Here is a 16,909-nt window from a genome sequence, read left to right on the forward strand (position 1 = left end):
ATTTGCTTCAGCATAAGGTTTGGTCTTAGTTCTTTATCCAACTTCACCACTCTGTGCCTTTTAAGTGGAACATTTAGCCTCTTTATGTTCAAGATTAATATTGATATGTGAGAATTTGATCCTGTCATGTTGTTAGCTGTTTGTTATGTAGATTTGATTGTGTATCCACTTTATAGTGTCAACAGTCTATGTACTTACGTGTGTTATTGTGGTGACCAGTAATGGTCCTTCATTTCCATGTTTAGTACTCTCTTAAGGACCTCTTTTAAGGTAGTTGTGTTGATAATAAATTCTTTAGCATTTGCTTTTTGGAAAAATATTTTATTTCTCCTTCAATTATGAAGTTTAATTTGTATGAAAATAAAATTTGGCTGGAATTTCTTTTCTTGAAAGATGTTGAATATATGCCCCTACTTGCTTCAAGCTTGTAAGATTTCTGCTGAAAAGGTCATTGTTGACCTGATGGGATTTTCTTTCTGAGTTATCTATCTCTTTTCTCTAGCTGCCTTTCATATTTCTTCTTTCATGCTGACCTTGGAGAATATGATGACAGTGCGTCTTGGGGATGATAATCTTTTATAGTATTTTATAGTATTTTGTAGGCATTCTCTGAATTTCCTGAATTTGAATTTTGACTTCCTTAGTGAAGTTAGGGGAATTTTCATGGGCAATATATTCAAATACATTTTCTAAGTTGCTTGCAATCTCTTCCTCTTTCAGGGATTGCAATGAGTCCTTAGTTTGGTCTCTTTACATAATTCCATATGCTCAGATATTTTTATTTATATTTTAAGTTCCTTTTTTTTAGTTTTGTCTGATTGAGTTAATTTGAAGAACAAGTCTTTGGGCTCTAAGATGCTTTTTTTCAGTTTGGTCTATCCTGCTGTTAATGCTTTTGATTGTGTAATGAAATTCTTGTGCTGAATTTTTCAGTTCTATTAGGTCAGTTCACTTATTTTTAAAATGTCTATTTCATCTTTTATCTCTTGAATTGTTGTACTGGATTCCACAGATTCCTTGAAGTGGGTTTTAACTTTCTCCTGAATCTCAATAATCTGCATTGCCATTTCAATTTTAAATTCTATGTCTCTCATTTTATCTGTTTCATTCTGGTCAAGAACCATTGCTGGGAAACTAGTGCAGTCATTTGAAGGTAAGAAGACACTTTGGATTTTACACTTGGCAGAGTTCTTATACTAGCTATTTATCATTTGTGTGGCCTGATATGCCCTTAACTCTGGTGTAATTTAAGAATAGTAAATTGGCTTTATTTCTGGATGTTTTCAGAAGGCAGAGGCTTTGTGTACTGTCTTTATTTGTGGCTGAATTCTTGTCTTTGGTTTCATGGGGGGTATATTAGCAATGTATTTTTGGTGTTGTAGACTGGACTGTGATGCAGTAGATGGCACTTTAAGTGTAATGGCTTGTAGACGGCTCTTATTCTGACATATGGCTCCTCAGTTTTAAACTGTGTGTGCAACCATGTTTTCTCTCAGTGCCTTGAGAGATTGGGCTCCTCAAGTTTCTACTTGAGTGCTGGCCACAGATCTGAGGCTGCACAACACAGCTCTGAGTCGAACTCGGGATGTTTATTCCTTCCCCAGCCTGGGGGAAGCAGGGGAGGGGTTCACATTAAAAAAACACTCTGGCCTCATTTCCATGTGGTGGCTATGGTGTGCTAGAGGTGTGAGTAAAGCATTCAGGCCCTTTGTTCCCCATTTCTAATGGCAGCAAGGGTGGGTACTGGTGCTATGGCAAAAAGTCTGTCAGTTGCCTCTCAAAACTCCACCCCAGAAGGACACAGAGTCACTTACAACGGAAATGTTCAGCTAGGGGTTGTGCAGTTCCACTGTGGGCACAAACCAGGGACCCTGCCTGATGAAGAGCAGGGTGTCAGCACCATACAGGGGAGAGAGATAGGGCTGTTCTCTATATGTTGACTGCAGCATGTTGGCAGCATGAGCAAAGTGACCAATTTTTGTTCATTCCCCAGCCCTAGGGCAGCAAAAGCGAGTATTGCTATAGTAGCAATGGCAGAGCCTGTTGGTTGTCTCTTGGAATTCCACCCCAGAGGAACACAAAACTGCCACTAACTGAAGAGATCAGGTAGGTGTAGGGTGGCTGCACTGGGGCCCCAGGTTAGGGAGTCCTACCCAATGAGGAGTAGCAAGGGTAAAGACCCATGTGGGAAATATTCTGGCCATATTTCTTTATAGCAGCTGTGGTGTGTTAAAACCTGCAAAAGTTCTTCAGCTCCTCACTCCATCTACCACCTGAGGGCAATAGGGGAAGTGGCTGCAGCAGCAGAAAAAGCTACATGTTTATTGGTCACCACTGGGAAATCCATCCCTGAGAAATGCAGAGTTGTGACCAACCCAAGTGCTGAGGCAGGGGTGAAGTGGCTCTGCTGGGTTCCCAAGTCAGTGGGCATTTCCTGGTGAGGTGTACAGGTGACGAGGCCTGCAGTACATCCATTCGTCAACATCATGGATTCAGCCCTTATTCTTTGGATGTGTGAGAGAGCCTGGCCACCCTTGATGGCCAAGAAGACAGCTGGTTCTGGGGTGTTTAGGGATACAAGACACTTGGAAGGTCCATGTGTGTGATGGTTAATACTGAGTGTCAACTTGATTGGATTGAAGGATACAAAGCATTGATCCTGTGTGTGTCTGTGAGAATGTTGTCAAAAGAGATTAACATTTGAGTAAGTGGGCTGGGAAAGGCAACCCCTTTTTCTTCCTTTTCTTTTTCTTTTTCTTTTTTTTTTTTTTTTTTTTTCTTCTTTTTGACAGTTTCATTATTGTTACCCAGGCTGGAGTGCAATGGCACAGTCTCAGCTCACTGCAACCTCCACCTCCCAGGGAAGACACATTCTTAATCTGGGTAGGAACAATCTAATCAACTGCCACTGCAGCTAGACTATAAGAAGGCAGAAAAATGTGAAAAAGAGACTCGCTTAGCCTCCCAGCCTACATCTTTCTCCCATGCTAGATGCTTTTTGCCTTTGAACATTGGACTCCAGGTTCTTCAGTTTTCAAACTCGGACTGGCTGCCCTTGCTCCTTAGCCTGCAGACAGCCTATTGTGGACTCTTGTGATCGTGTGAGCTAATATTTAATAAATTCATATATATATACACACACACACATATATACACATATACGTATATAAATACACACATATGTGTATACACACACACACACACACACACACACACACACACTCACCATTAGTTCTTTCTCTCTAGAGAACCCTAATGCAGATTTTGGTACAAGGAGTGGTTCTAGAGGAACAGAATATTAAGGATGTAGTTCTTTTGTTGGCTTTGGGGTTTCTAGAGTTGGCTGCTTAATATAATCAGACCTAAAAATGCTAAGGACTCTACTTATAATAGTATGGAGAACACTGATAGTTTTTGGAGTGAACTGTTTAGAGAGTTATGCAAAATAAATGCATTTGACATTCCTGATTCATTGCTCGTGAGAGGCAAGGAGATTGGGAACAAATTTAATGGGGTAACTAATGCTTTCAAAAGATAAGCATGATTACCATTTATATTAAATTTTTGCAGGCCTAAAATTATAGGTAGGTAGCCTTGGAGAATCCCTTTTACTAGCCAAAATTACTACATTATCTCTAGTATGTATTATCTGTCATAAATGATGAAGGCAGAGAATGGATTTTTCTGCATACTTCGGAAGGAAAACACTTTATTTCTTTGACTCACATATATGAGCCTTGGCCCCCCAAAATAAAATTCCTTTGAAAGTTTACATAGGATTGAGGAATTTCCCATGTATTTCTCAAGAATCTGCTATATGCATAACTTCCTCCATGCTCTAATAGGCCCAGGTGGCCACTGGAGATTTTTCTTTCTGTGTGGTGTGAACAGCAAGTTGATGTGCCCTAGGGAGCTAAACTGTGAGCATGAGGCAGAGGTTCTAGTCAGTTCAGGCATTAATCCAGATGGTAATATTTTCAAACCTCTTGTCATATAACCAAGTGATTTCCATCCTAAGGCAGATTTTCATCCCATACTTGGTCAGTGAATGCCTTGCTGTTATATTTATTCCAGAGCCATCTGGAATAAAGTTTTGTAGAAGTAGCAACAGCAGCATTGACAAAAACAACAGCAGTAAATAGTAATAATAGAAGTAATAGTAGAAATAGGGATAGCAATAGAAGTAGTAACGGTTGCAACAGCAGTAGTAATAAAACCTTGCGTTCACACATTCACATGTTTTTTAAATTAACTTTCAAAACACTCTCATAAGACTAGCTAATTTAATGTTCACAAGAACCCTGAGATGTGAGAAATAGGCAAAATCAGCATTTGCTTCATCGAACAAGTAAAGAAACTAATTACGAAGTTCCTTTTTCAGAGTAGCACAATAACTTAATATTAGGTTGGTACAAAAATAATGGTAAAACCACAATTACTTTTGCACCAACCTAATAGCAAGTTCTGGAGAATATTAGAAGTGGGAAGACCATAAGACATCATGTCATCTAACTTACACGTTTTACATATGGTGAAATAGAGATCCAGAGAAGGCATATGAATTATTTAAGATTACACCATATATTCCCAGAAAAGCCTAGGCCTCCTTGCACCTGGGCAAGGGGTTTTTCCATTAATCCACACAGTACACATGGTGGATTCTAATGAATATCTAATGTTCACCAACATCTGGTTCTTCTGCATTTTAAGGTACATGAAAGAATACAGTTATTCACTCACTCCCTTGAAGTTAGGCATGTCTATTTGACCTAACTTCGGCTGGTGAAATTTGAGCAGAAGTTAAGTGCATCACAGGCAAGGCCAGCATTTGAGTGTCATTGATTGACTCTCTAGACTTCTCTTTTCCTGCTTTAGCAACCTTGCATGTACCTACCGAGATGTTGGAGAGTCTGTAAGTCTGGGTACCTGAGTGACTACATTGAGTACCCTGTGGACCTTTATGGAACAAATAGTGAAAATGTATTTTTGTTTCAAGTTATCAAGATTTATGAAATATTTCTTAGCACCACATAAACTAATTTATCATGTGTAATTCACTCCCAGACACTTTCCAACTGTTCAGTCATTTTCTGCTAAAGCCTGTTTGTGTGACTGTTGCAGACATGTTTTATACTGACTGCCAATCCATATTTCTCTCCTCCCAGAACTGGCCCCTACCCACACTTAGGGATAGGTTCCCCTCTTCCCTTGGCAAGAGGTAAACATCTGACCGATGTGATCCACTTAGGTTTTTTATCCCAGGAATGTGAAAGTAATGATTGAGAGAAAAAGTCAGGACTCATTTCTGATCTGTGTTCTCTAAGTAGGAGATGACTTAGGAAAATGTAAGCCTGGGAGCTATGAAATGGCCATGTTTGGATTTATACACACCAACAAAATTAAAGTTATCTAGAAAGAGGGAGAGGAAGAAAAATGGAAATAGAGGAAAAGAAAAAGAAGGCACAGGAGGAGGAAGGGCAAGAGCAGAAGGAGAAGGAGAGAAAGAGAGGCGAGAGGGAGAGGGAAGAGAGGGGCAGACAATTAGATGTGCAGGAAAAAGTAGAGATGAGAATTTGTGCCAGTGACCCTAATGATTTCCTAATTCTAATTCCATTAACTCACGAGACTGTATGTCCTGCCTTTGGGTTTTTTGAGTTGCCTCCATTTCTTTATAATACATTGCCTTTACTCCTTAAGTTCTTAACTAGATGCCAACTGCTGATTCATGAAATAGGGATATGACATCAATAAAGACAGACAAAAGTCCCTGTTTTTGTCAAGTTTGCATTCTAGTCATGGTGGATAGACAGTAAGCAAATAAATAAGTAAATGAACAAAAACATCAAGTAGTGATAAATAATTGGTTGAGATGAAAATTGAATAATTGGGTGTCAAGGAAATGCCTTTCCAAAGAGGTGACATTTAAGATGACTTAAGGTGAATAATCAACACAGTACTTTCACAGAAACCAAGAAACAAAGGCATTCCCTGTGTTTTTGGTGTTTTTTTTATTATTATTATACTTTAAGTTCTAGGGTACATGTGCATAACGTGCAGGTTTGTTACATATGTATACTTGTGCCATGTTGCTGTGCTGCACCCATCAACTCGTCAGCACCCATCAACTCGTCATTTGCATCAGGTATAACTCCCAATGCAATCCTTCCCCCCTCCCCCCTCCCCATGATAGGCCCCGGTGTGTGATGTTCCCCTTCCCCAGTCCAAGTGATCTCATTGTTCAGTTCCCACCTATGAGTGAGAACATGTGGTGTTTGGTTTTCTGTTCTTGTGATAGTTTGCTAAGAATGATGGTTTCCAGCTGCATCCATGTCCCTACAAAGGACACAAACTCATCCTTTTTTATGGCTGCATAGTATTCCATGGTGTATATGTGCCACATATTCTTAATCCAGTCTGTCATTGATGGACATTTGGGTTGATTCCAAGTCTTTGCTATTGTGAATAGTGCCGGAATAAACATAAGTGTGCATGTGTCTTTATAGCAGCATGATTTATAATCCTTCGGGTATATCCCCAGTAATGGGATGGCTGGGTCATATGGTACATCTAGTTCTAGATCCTTGAGGAATCGCCATACTGTTTTCCATGGTTGAACTAGTTTACAATCCCACCAACAGTGTAAAAATGTTCCTATTTCTCCACATCCTCTCCAGCACCTGTTGTTTCCTGACTTTTGAATGATTGCCCTTCTAACTGGTATGTGATGGTATCTCATTGTGGTTTTGCTTTGCATTTCTCTGATGACCAGTGATGATGAGCATTTTTTCATGTGTCTGTTGGCTGTATGAATGTCTTCTTTTGAGAAATGTCTGTTCATATCCTTTGCCCACTTTTTCATGGGGTTGTTTGTTTTTTTCTTGTAAATTTGTTTGAGTTCTTTGTAGGTTCTGGATGTGAGCCCTTTGTTAGATGAGTAGATTGCAAAAATTTTCTCCCATTCTGTAGGTTGCCTGTTCACTCTGGTGGTAGTTTCTTTTGCTGTGCAGAAGCTCTTTAGTTTAACTAGATCCCATTTGTCAATTTTGGCTTTTGCTGCCATTGCTTTTGGTGTTTTACACATGAAGTCTTTGCCCATGCCTATGTCCTGAATGGTACTACCTAGGTTTTCCTCTAGGGTTTTTATGATATTAGGTCTAACATTTAAGTCTCTAATCCATCTTGAATTAATTTTCATATAAGGAGTAAGGAAAGGATCCAGTTTCAGCTTTTTATTTATGGCTAGCCAATTTTCCCAGCATCATTTATTAAATAGGAAATCCTTTCCCCATTTCTTGTTTCTCTCAGGTTTGTCAAAGATCAGATGGCTGTAGATGTGTGGTATTATTTCTGAGGACTCTGTTCTGTTCCATTGGTCTATATCTCTGTTTTGGTACCAGTACCATGCTGTTTTGGTTACTGTAGCCTTGTAGTATAGTTTGAAGTCAGGTAGCGTGATGCCTCCAGCTTTGTTCTTTTGACTTAGGATTGTCTTGGAGATGCAGGCTCTTTTTTGATTCCATATGAACTTTAAAGCAGTTTTTTCCAATTCTGTGAAGAAATTCATTGGTATCTTGATGGGGATGGCATTGAATCTATAAATAACCTGGGGCAGTATGGCCATTTTCACAATATTGATTGTTCCTATCCATGAGCATGGTATGTTCTTCCATTTGTTTGTGTCCTCTTTGATTTCACTGAGCAGTGGTTTGTAGTTCTCCTTGAAGAAGTTCTTTACATCCTTTTAAGTTGGATTCCTAGGTAATTTATTCTCTTTGAAGCAATTGTGAATGGAAGTTCATTCATGACTTAGCTCTCTGTTTGTCTGTTACTGGTGTATAAGAATGCTTGTGATTTTCACACATTAATATTGTATCCTGAGACTTTGCTGAAGTTGCTTATCAGCTTAAGGAGATTTTGGGCTGAGACAATGGGGTTTTCTAAATATACAATCATGTCATCTGCAAACAGGGACAATTTGACTTCTTCTTTTCCTAACTGAATACCCTTGATTTCTTTCTCTTGCCTGATTGCCCTAGCCAGAGCTTCCAACACTATGTTGAATAGGAGTGGTGAGAGAGGGCATCCATGTCTTGTGCCAGTTTTCAAAGGGAATTTTTCCAGTTTTTGCCAATTCAGTATGATATTGGCTGTGGGTTTGTCATAAATAGCTCTTATGATTTTGAGATACATTCCATCTATACTGAATTTATTGAGTTTTTAGCATGAAGGGCTGCTGAATTTTTTCAAAGGCCTTTTCTGCATCTATTGAGATAATCATGTGGTTTTTGTCCTTGGTTCTGTTTATGTGCTAGATTATGTTTATTGATTTGCATATGTTGAACCAGCCTTGCATCCCAGGGATGAAGCCAACTTGATCATGGTGGATAAGCTTTTTAATGTGCTGCTGGATCTGGTTTGCCAGTATTTTATTGAGGATTTTTGCATCGATGTTCATCAGGGATATTGGTCTAAAATTCTCTTTTTTTGTTGTGTCTCTGCCAGGCTTTGGTATCAGGATGATGTTGGCCTCATAAAATGAGTTAGGGAGGATTCCCTCTTTTTCTATTGATTGGAATAGTTTCAGAAGGAATGGTACCAGCTCCTCCTTGTACCTCTGGTAAAATTCAGCTGTGAATCCATCTGATCCTGGACTTTTTTTCGTTGGTAGGCTATTAATTATTGTCTCAATTTCAGAGTCTGCTATTAGTCTATTCAGGAATTCAGCTTCTTCCTGGCTTAGTCTTGGGAGGGTGTAAGTGTCCAGGAAATTATCCATTTCTTCTAGATTGTCTAGTTTATTTGCGTAGAGGTGTTTATAGTATTCGCTGATGGTAGTTTGTATTTCTGTGGGGTCGGTGGTGATATCCCCTTTATCATTTTTTATTGCATCTATTTGATTCTTATCTCTTTTCTTCTTTATTAGTCTTGCTAGTGGTCTATCAATTTTGTTGATCCTTTCAAAAAACCAACTCCTGGATTCATTGATTTTTTGGAGGGTTTTTTGTGTCTCTATCCTTCAGTTCTGCTCTGATCTTAGTTATTTCTTGCCTTCTGCTAGCTTTTGAATGTGTTTACTCTTGCTTCTCTAGTTCTTTTAATTGTGAGGTTAGAGTGTCAATTTTAGATCTTTCCTGCTTTCTCTTGTGGGCATTTAGTGCTATAAATTTCCCTTTACACACTTCTTTAAATGTGTCCCAGAGATTCTGGTATGTTGTATCTTTGTTCTCATTGGTTTCAAAGAACATCTTTATTTCTGCCTTCATTTCGTTATGTACCCAGTAGTCATTCAGGAGCAGGTTATTCAGTTTCCATGTAGTTGAGCAGTTTTTATTGAGTTTCTTAGTCCTGAGTTCTAGTTTGATTACACCGGGTCTGAGAGACAGTTTGTTATAATTTCTATTCTTGTACATTGGCTGAGGAGTGCTTTACTTCCAATTATGTGGTCAATTTTAGAGTAAGTGTGATGTGGTGCTGAGTAGAATGTATATTCTGTTGACTTGGGGTGGAGAGTTCTGTAGATGTCTATTAGGTCTGCTTGCTGCAAAGATGAGTTCAATTCCTGGATATCCTTATTAACTTTCTGTCTCTTTGATCTGTCTAATGTTGACAGTGGGGTGTTGAAGCCTCCCATTATTATTGTATGGGGGTCTAAGTCTCTTTGTAATGTTCCTGTATTGGGTGCATATATATTTAGGATAGTTAGCTCTTCCTGTTGAATGGATCCCTTTACCATTATGTAATGGCCTTCTTTGTCTCTTTTGATCTTTGATGGTTTAAAGTCTGTTTTATCAGAGAGTAGTATTGCAACCCCTGTTTTTTTTTTTTTCTTCATTTGCTTGGTAGATCTTCCTCCATCCCTTTATTTGAGCCTATGTATGTCTCTGCATGTGAGATGGGTCTCCTGAATACAGCAGACTGATTCGTCTTGACTCTTTATCCAGTTTGACAGTCTGTGTCTTTTAATTGGAGCATTTAGTCCATTTACATTTAAGGTTAATATTGTTATGTGTGAACCTGATCCTGCTATTGTGATATTAACTGGTTATTTTGCTCGTTAGTTGATGCATTTTCTTCCTAGCCTCGATGGTCTTTACATTTTGGCATGTTTTTGCAATGGCTGGTAGTGGTTGTTCCTTTCCATGTTTAGTGCTTCCTTCAGGATCTCTTGGAGGGCAGGCCTGGTGGTGACAAAATCTCTAAGCATTTGCTTATCTGTAAAGGATTTTATTTCTCCTTCACTTATGAAACTTAGTTTGGCTGCAAATGAAATTCTGGGTTTAAAATTCTTTTCTTTAAGAATGTTGAATATTGGCTCCCACTCTCTTCTGGCTTGTAGAGTTTCTGCCGAGAGATCTGCTGTTAGTCTGATGGGCTTCCCTTTGTGAGTAACCCGACCTTTCTCTCTGGCTGCCCTTAAGATTTTTTTCCTTCATTTCAACTTTGGTGAATCTGGCAATTATGTGTCTTGGAGTTGCTCTTCTCAAGCAGTATCTTTGTGGCGTTCTCTGTATTTCCTGAATTTGAATGTTGGTCTGCCCTACTAGGTTGTGGAAGTTCTCCTGGATGATATCCTGAAGAGTGTTTTCCAACTTGGTTCCATTTTCCCTCTCACTTTCAGGCACCCCAATCAGACATAGATTTGGTCTTTTTACATAATCCCATACTTCTTGCAGGCTTTGTTCATTTCTTTTTCTTTTTTTTTTCTTTTGGTTTCTCTTCTCGCTTCATTTCATTCATTTGATCCTCAATCGCTGATACTCTTTCTTCCAGTTGATCGAGTCGGTTACTGAAGCTTGTGCATTTGTCACGTATTTCTCGTGTCATGGTTTTCATCTCTTTCATTTCGTTTATGACCTTCTCTGCATTAATTACTCTAGCCATCAATTCTTCCACTTTTTTTTCAAGATTTTTAGTTTCTTTGCGCTGGGTACGTAATTCCTCCTTTAGCTCTGAGAAGTTTGATGGACTGGAGGCTTCTTCTCTCATCTCGTCAAAGTCATTCTCCGTCCAGCTTTGATCCGTTGCTGGCGATGAGCTGCGTTCCTTTGGAAGGGGAGATTCGCTCTTATTTTTTGAATTTCCAGGTTTTCTGCCTTGCTTTTTCCCCATCTTTGTGGTTTTATCTGCCTCTGGTCTTTGATGATGGTGACGTACTGATGGGGTTTTGGTGTGAGTGTCCTTCTTGTTTGTTAGTTTTCCTTCTAACAGTCAGGATCCTCAGCTGTAGGTCTGTTGGAGATTTCTTGAGGTCCACTCCAGACCCTGTTTGCCTGGGTATCAGCAGCAGAGGCTGCAGAAGATAGAATATTGCTGAACAGCAAGTGTACCTGTCTGATTCTTGCTTTGGAAGCTTCCTCTCAGGGGTGTACTCCACCTTGTGAGGTTTGGGGTGTTGGTCTGCCCCTAGTGGGGGATATCTCCCAGTTAGGCCACTCAGGGGTCAAGGACCCACTTAAGCAGGCAGTCTGTCCGTTCTCAGATCTCAACCTCCGTGTTGGGAGATCCACTGCTCTCTTCAAAGCTGTCAGACAGAGTCGTTTGCATCTGCAGAGGTTTCAGCTGCTTTTTTTTGTTATTGTTGCTGTTTAGCTGTGCCCTATCCCCCGAGGTGGAGTCTACAGAGACAGGCAGGACTCCTTGAGCTGCTGTGAGCTCCTCCCAGTTCGAGCTTCCCAGCTGCTTTGTTTATCCACTTAAGCCTCAGCAATGGTTGGTGCCCCTCCCCCAGCCTCACAGCTGCCTTGCCTCGAGATCGCACACTGCTGTGCTAGCAATGAGGGAGGCTCCGTGGGCGTGAGACCCTCCCAGACTGGTGTGGTATATAATCTCCTGGTGTGCCCGTTTGCTAAGATCCTTGGTAGAGCGCAGTATTGGGGTGGGAGCTACCTGATTTTCCAGGTGTTGTGTGTCTCATTTCCCCTGGCTAGGAAAAGGGATTCCCTTCCCCCTTGTGCTTCCCAGGTGAGGCGATGCCTCGCCCTGCTTCAGCTCTCGCTGGTCAGGCTGCAGCAGCTGACCAGCACCAACTGTCCCGCACTCCCTAGTGAGATGAACCCAGTACCTCAGTTGAAAATGCAGAAATCACCTGTCTTCTGTGTCACTCGCGCTGGGAGTTGGAGACTGGAGCTGTTCCTATTCGTCCATCTTGCTCCACCCTGGACTGTGGACTTTTAAGTTGATACTGTAATGAGCTAAAAGTTTGAGGGACTGTTGGGAAAGCATGATTGGTTTTGAAATGTAAAGATAAAAGATTTGGGAAGGGCCAGGGGTGGAATAAAATGGTTTGGTTCTGTGTTCCCACCCAAATCTCATCTTCTAGCTGCCATAATTCCCACATACTGTGAGAGGGTCCACAAGGGAGTGAATGAATGAATCATGGAGGTGAGTCTTTTCCATGCTTTTCTCATGAGAGTGAATAGTTCTCATGAGATCTGATGTTTTTAAAAAATGGGAGATTCTCCACACAAGCCCTCTATTGCCTACCTCCATCCATGTAAGATGTGACTTGCTCCTCATTGCCCTTTGTCATGATTGTGAGGAGCATGAAAACAGACTAATACACCTTCTCATTTGCACTAGTCAGAATGGCTATTATTACAAAGTCAGAAAATAACAGATTGTGGCAAGGTTGCAGAAAAAAAGGAATGCTTATTATGCACTACCACTGGGAATGTAAATTATTTCCGTCACTGTGGAAACCAATTGGAAGATTCATCAGAGAACTCAAAGCAGAACTATCTTTTGACGCAGCAATCCCATTGTTGGGTATACACCCAAAGGAATATAAATCATTCTATCAAAAAGACACTTGCACTTGTATGTTAATCGCAGCATCATTCACAATAGCCAAGACATGATATCAATCTAGATGCCCATCAACGGTGGACTAGATAAAGAAAATGTGGTACATATACACCATGGAATGGTGACCAGATGATCCATGGAATGGTGACCAAGTTCTAATATGCAAAATCCAGAAGGAATTTAAATCAGCAAACAAAAATGTGGCCATAGAAAAATGAAATTATGTCCTTTGAAGCAACATAAATGCACCTGGAGGCCATTAACCTAAGCAAATTAATGGAAGAACAGAAAACCATATACTGCATGCTCCCACTTATAAGTGGGAGCTAAACATTGAGTACACATGTACGCAAAGAGAGGAACATAGACACCAGGGCCTACTTGATGGTGGGGGTAGGAGGAGGGTGAGAGTTGAAAAATTAACTATCAGGCACTATTCTCACTACCTGTGTGATGAAATTATTTGTGTAAAAAATCCCAGAGACATGCAATTTACCCATTAAGAAGCCTGCACATGTAGCCCCTGAACCTAAATTAAAGTTGAACGAGAAATAATAGAAATATCAAAACAGAAGACAAGAAATATAGCTTAGAAAAATATTGTGAAGCTACTTTGGAAAATGTAACGAACATTATCCTTTCATTTTATCGACTTGCTTTGGAGAGATGACAAAGGTGACATTTGTTTCATTTAGAAAATTAAAAGCTAGACCTCCACAATGTTATTTATTCATGGGAAATATCTGGGTAGTTCAGAATCACTCATCAGTTAAGCAGGATGATGCTCATCCTGGAGTGGGGGTCAGGCTTCTAACAACCTCACTCATCTGAAAGGCAGCCACAAAACTAGAATTCAGGAATTCAGGTGGAATCCTCTCTGTCCAAAGATAAAGACATGGTCAAGTCTGCCAATTTTTCTCAAAGACAATTGACTTAGCATTCTGTCAAAAACATAATGTCTCTAGTTAAATAAATTTCTTCTTTATCTGATTTCTCCTAAAATCTCTCAGTTTGACCTGTTACAGAAGACTACAGATATGATCATGGATAAACCCAACGAAAATCAATATCTGACAGTATGTAAAATAACATAGTAGTGTCATTAAATTGAGAACTGAAATTGTGGATCAATTTAACCCAGAGTCACAGTTAGGCAAACCACAAAGCAATCTAAGAGGAGATCACAGCATACAGCACTGCACCACTTATGAGGCTATTAAGGACCCTGCATCAAACAACAAAAGGATTACTTTTTTTGTTAAAATCCATTTATCTGTTTATTGAAGCAGCAAAACAAAGGTAATACATCTTAGAGTGCCACCAAAAATAGTTAAATGTTCCAATGTTTTAGTAGTTAAAGGGGAAAATTCCATGATCCTCGATACCACCAGATCAATGAAGTTTTCGTGTTCACTGGAAGTACTCTATGTGCCAAGCTTATGTAGAGAATAATTTATTTGAATTCAAAAATGTGCTATTAATGAATTATTTTATACAAGACATGAACTAGAGGCTGAGGTCAGGGACGGTGTTGCAAATGACAAAGGTACAAACTCTGTGCTGTAGTCATGGAGAGAAGCATGGAAACAAGTAACTAGTTCAAGGAAGATGGTGAGAAAAGCTGGCAAAACGAGATTACATGTAATGACCAGAAGTGGCATAAAGGAAGGATTCTGCATTTGGCCTAGGGGAGATTTGGCAAGGCTCCTGGGACTGGCTAACATTTAAGCAGATCCTGAAGAATTTAGCAGGTGAAAGGTAGAGCAAAGTGATAGAAGTATATAGTAAAGTTAAACAAAGTCAAGTATTCTGGTGTATCTAGAGAGTGATAGATATGGTAAGAGATAAGGCAGGAAAGATAATTGAAGATGGCCTCGAATTAAAAGATGAGTTTTTAGTTTTGTCCTACTGGCAATGTGTAGCCATTGCCAATTTAAGCAAGAGAATGATATAAGAAAAGTTTTTATTAAGAATAACTGATATAGACCAGCTGCGGTGGCTCATGCCTGTAATCTGAAAACTTTGAGAGGCCGAGGTGGGTGGATCACTTGAAGTCAGGAGTTCGAGACCAGCCTGGCTAACACAGTGAAAACCCATCTCTACGAAAAATACAAAAAAATTAGCTGGATGTGGTGGCATGTGCCTGTAATCCCAGCTACTCGGAAGGCTGAGGCAGGAGAATCACTTAAACCCAGGAGGCAGAGGTTTCAGTGAGCCCAGATCAGGCCACTGCACTCCAGCCTGGGTGACAGGGTGAGACTCTGTCTTAAAAAAAAAGGATAACTGTTCTAGAATGGCAAATCATTATAACTATTCAGAATAAAATATACATAAAGGTCTAAATTGGGTAAACAATATTGGTAGAAGGATGTTTCTGTGTATGGTATTTTTTTTAATTTCCAGGGAATTATAAAGTATGTTTTATTAATCTTCTTAAAAAGAATATCTCTAGTTTGAATAAAACTAGAATCCTGTAATTTCAGTATTGTAAGTCCTCTTAGAAATTATAGCCCAACCCCATTGATGGTACAGATGATGAATCTGAGATCCAAACAGTAGAATGGACTCGTCTCAAGAATGAACTCTTTGTAGCTATTCCCAGGTTTACAAGATGCCAAACATATTGTAGGGCACCAAAAGCAAAAACTATGCTTAATAATCTAGGTTTTCTGTCTAAATTAGAAAACGTCTTAAACATTCAGAAATCACTGGAGAGTCTTGGTCTCAGATCTGAATCTTGAAAAACCAAGACAGGCAATTTGGTCAACCAGAATTTCCATCTAAGAGCCTGATCCTATACTGCAGAAGTATTGTTTGACATAGGATATGGTTGCCTTTTCTTGCTGTTGTTTTTCTTAGCACTAGAGATCACACTCCAAATTGTTTGTAAGTCATTTTGACCTGCCATAAATAAGTGCAGACCAATGATACTTCTCTGCAGCAACTCAGTCTTCATTTTGGAGTTACAGAAGCATCGTATTTAACTCAACTACAAAAAGCAGAGCCAAAATTCCAGGGTAAAACCTCCTGTTCAGTGTTGCTTCAGACTAGGAAAATGTTGCTATTTAAAACTAACTTCTGTTATTTCTGGCTTCTGCTCAAATTATGCTTTTCACATGAAACAACGCCTCACGCAAAAGACAGAATTAGGAATCCAGCCTGAGTGAGTCATTTGGGCCTCAGATTTCTAATCTGTAAAATAAGGCCTAAGTAATCACTAATGCTCTTCTAATCTGAAATATTCTTTTTTCTTCATGTCTTGTTTTCTTACCTTCTTCAGAAATTCACTCAAATCAAAACTCCCCTTCTCAATTAATCCACTTCATATAAAATTTAAATGTACACCTCCTCTCAATATTATATACTCCCTTTTCACGCTTTGTTTCTTTATAGAACTTATCACCACCTTACACACTATATATTTCACTTGTATAATTATTTTCCATTCCATTCATTGGGATATGAGCTTCACAAGAGCAGAAATTTTTGTTTTGTTCCATGACATGAGCCTAGAATGCTCTCTTTCATATAGTAAGTAATACATATTTGTTGAGTGAAAGAATGAATGGTTCTATTTTAAATATAATTGTATATCTGAAATTGTGAAAGCTTCTTGTAGTTCACGTTTCTGATATTGAATACAAATTTTAGTACTAAGTATATATGTCTTGGCACACTTTGACCTTTTATAGTCAATGTGCACACTATATACTCTTTTATACTATTTCTATTTTGAAAAGCAGAAAAGTTTCTAGTATCTTTCTTTCCTAACGTATTGATTGTCAAGTATAAGCTTTTTTCAGTGTCAATGTTTTGGTCATAAATTCAATCCTCAAGTGTAACATAATGTCAATGAGAAAAATTTTACCACATACTGCTTTATATTTAGTATCCAGGGACAGATGCTGGCAAAAAGTAAAGACTGCTGGTTTTTGCCTATAGAAACCTACCAATTTGACATTCTTCAGAATTAAACTTTTTTTAACTATAGAAGTTTCTGGCCAGAATTCAGCATATAATCAAATTTTTATTTATTCAAGTATAATTACAGTGTGTCACTATATATGCATCTATTTTTAAATCAACTCCTTGAAACAGAGTTCAG

Source organism: Macaca nemestrina, chromosome X (assembly GCF_043159975.1).
Source record: "Macaca nemestrina isolate mMacNem1 chromosome X, mMacNem.hap1, whole genome shotgun sequence".
In the NCBI taxonomy this organism is placed as follows: Eukaryota; Metazoa; Chordata; class Mammalia; order Primates; family Cercopithecidae; genus Macaca; species Macaca nemestrina.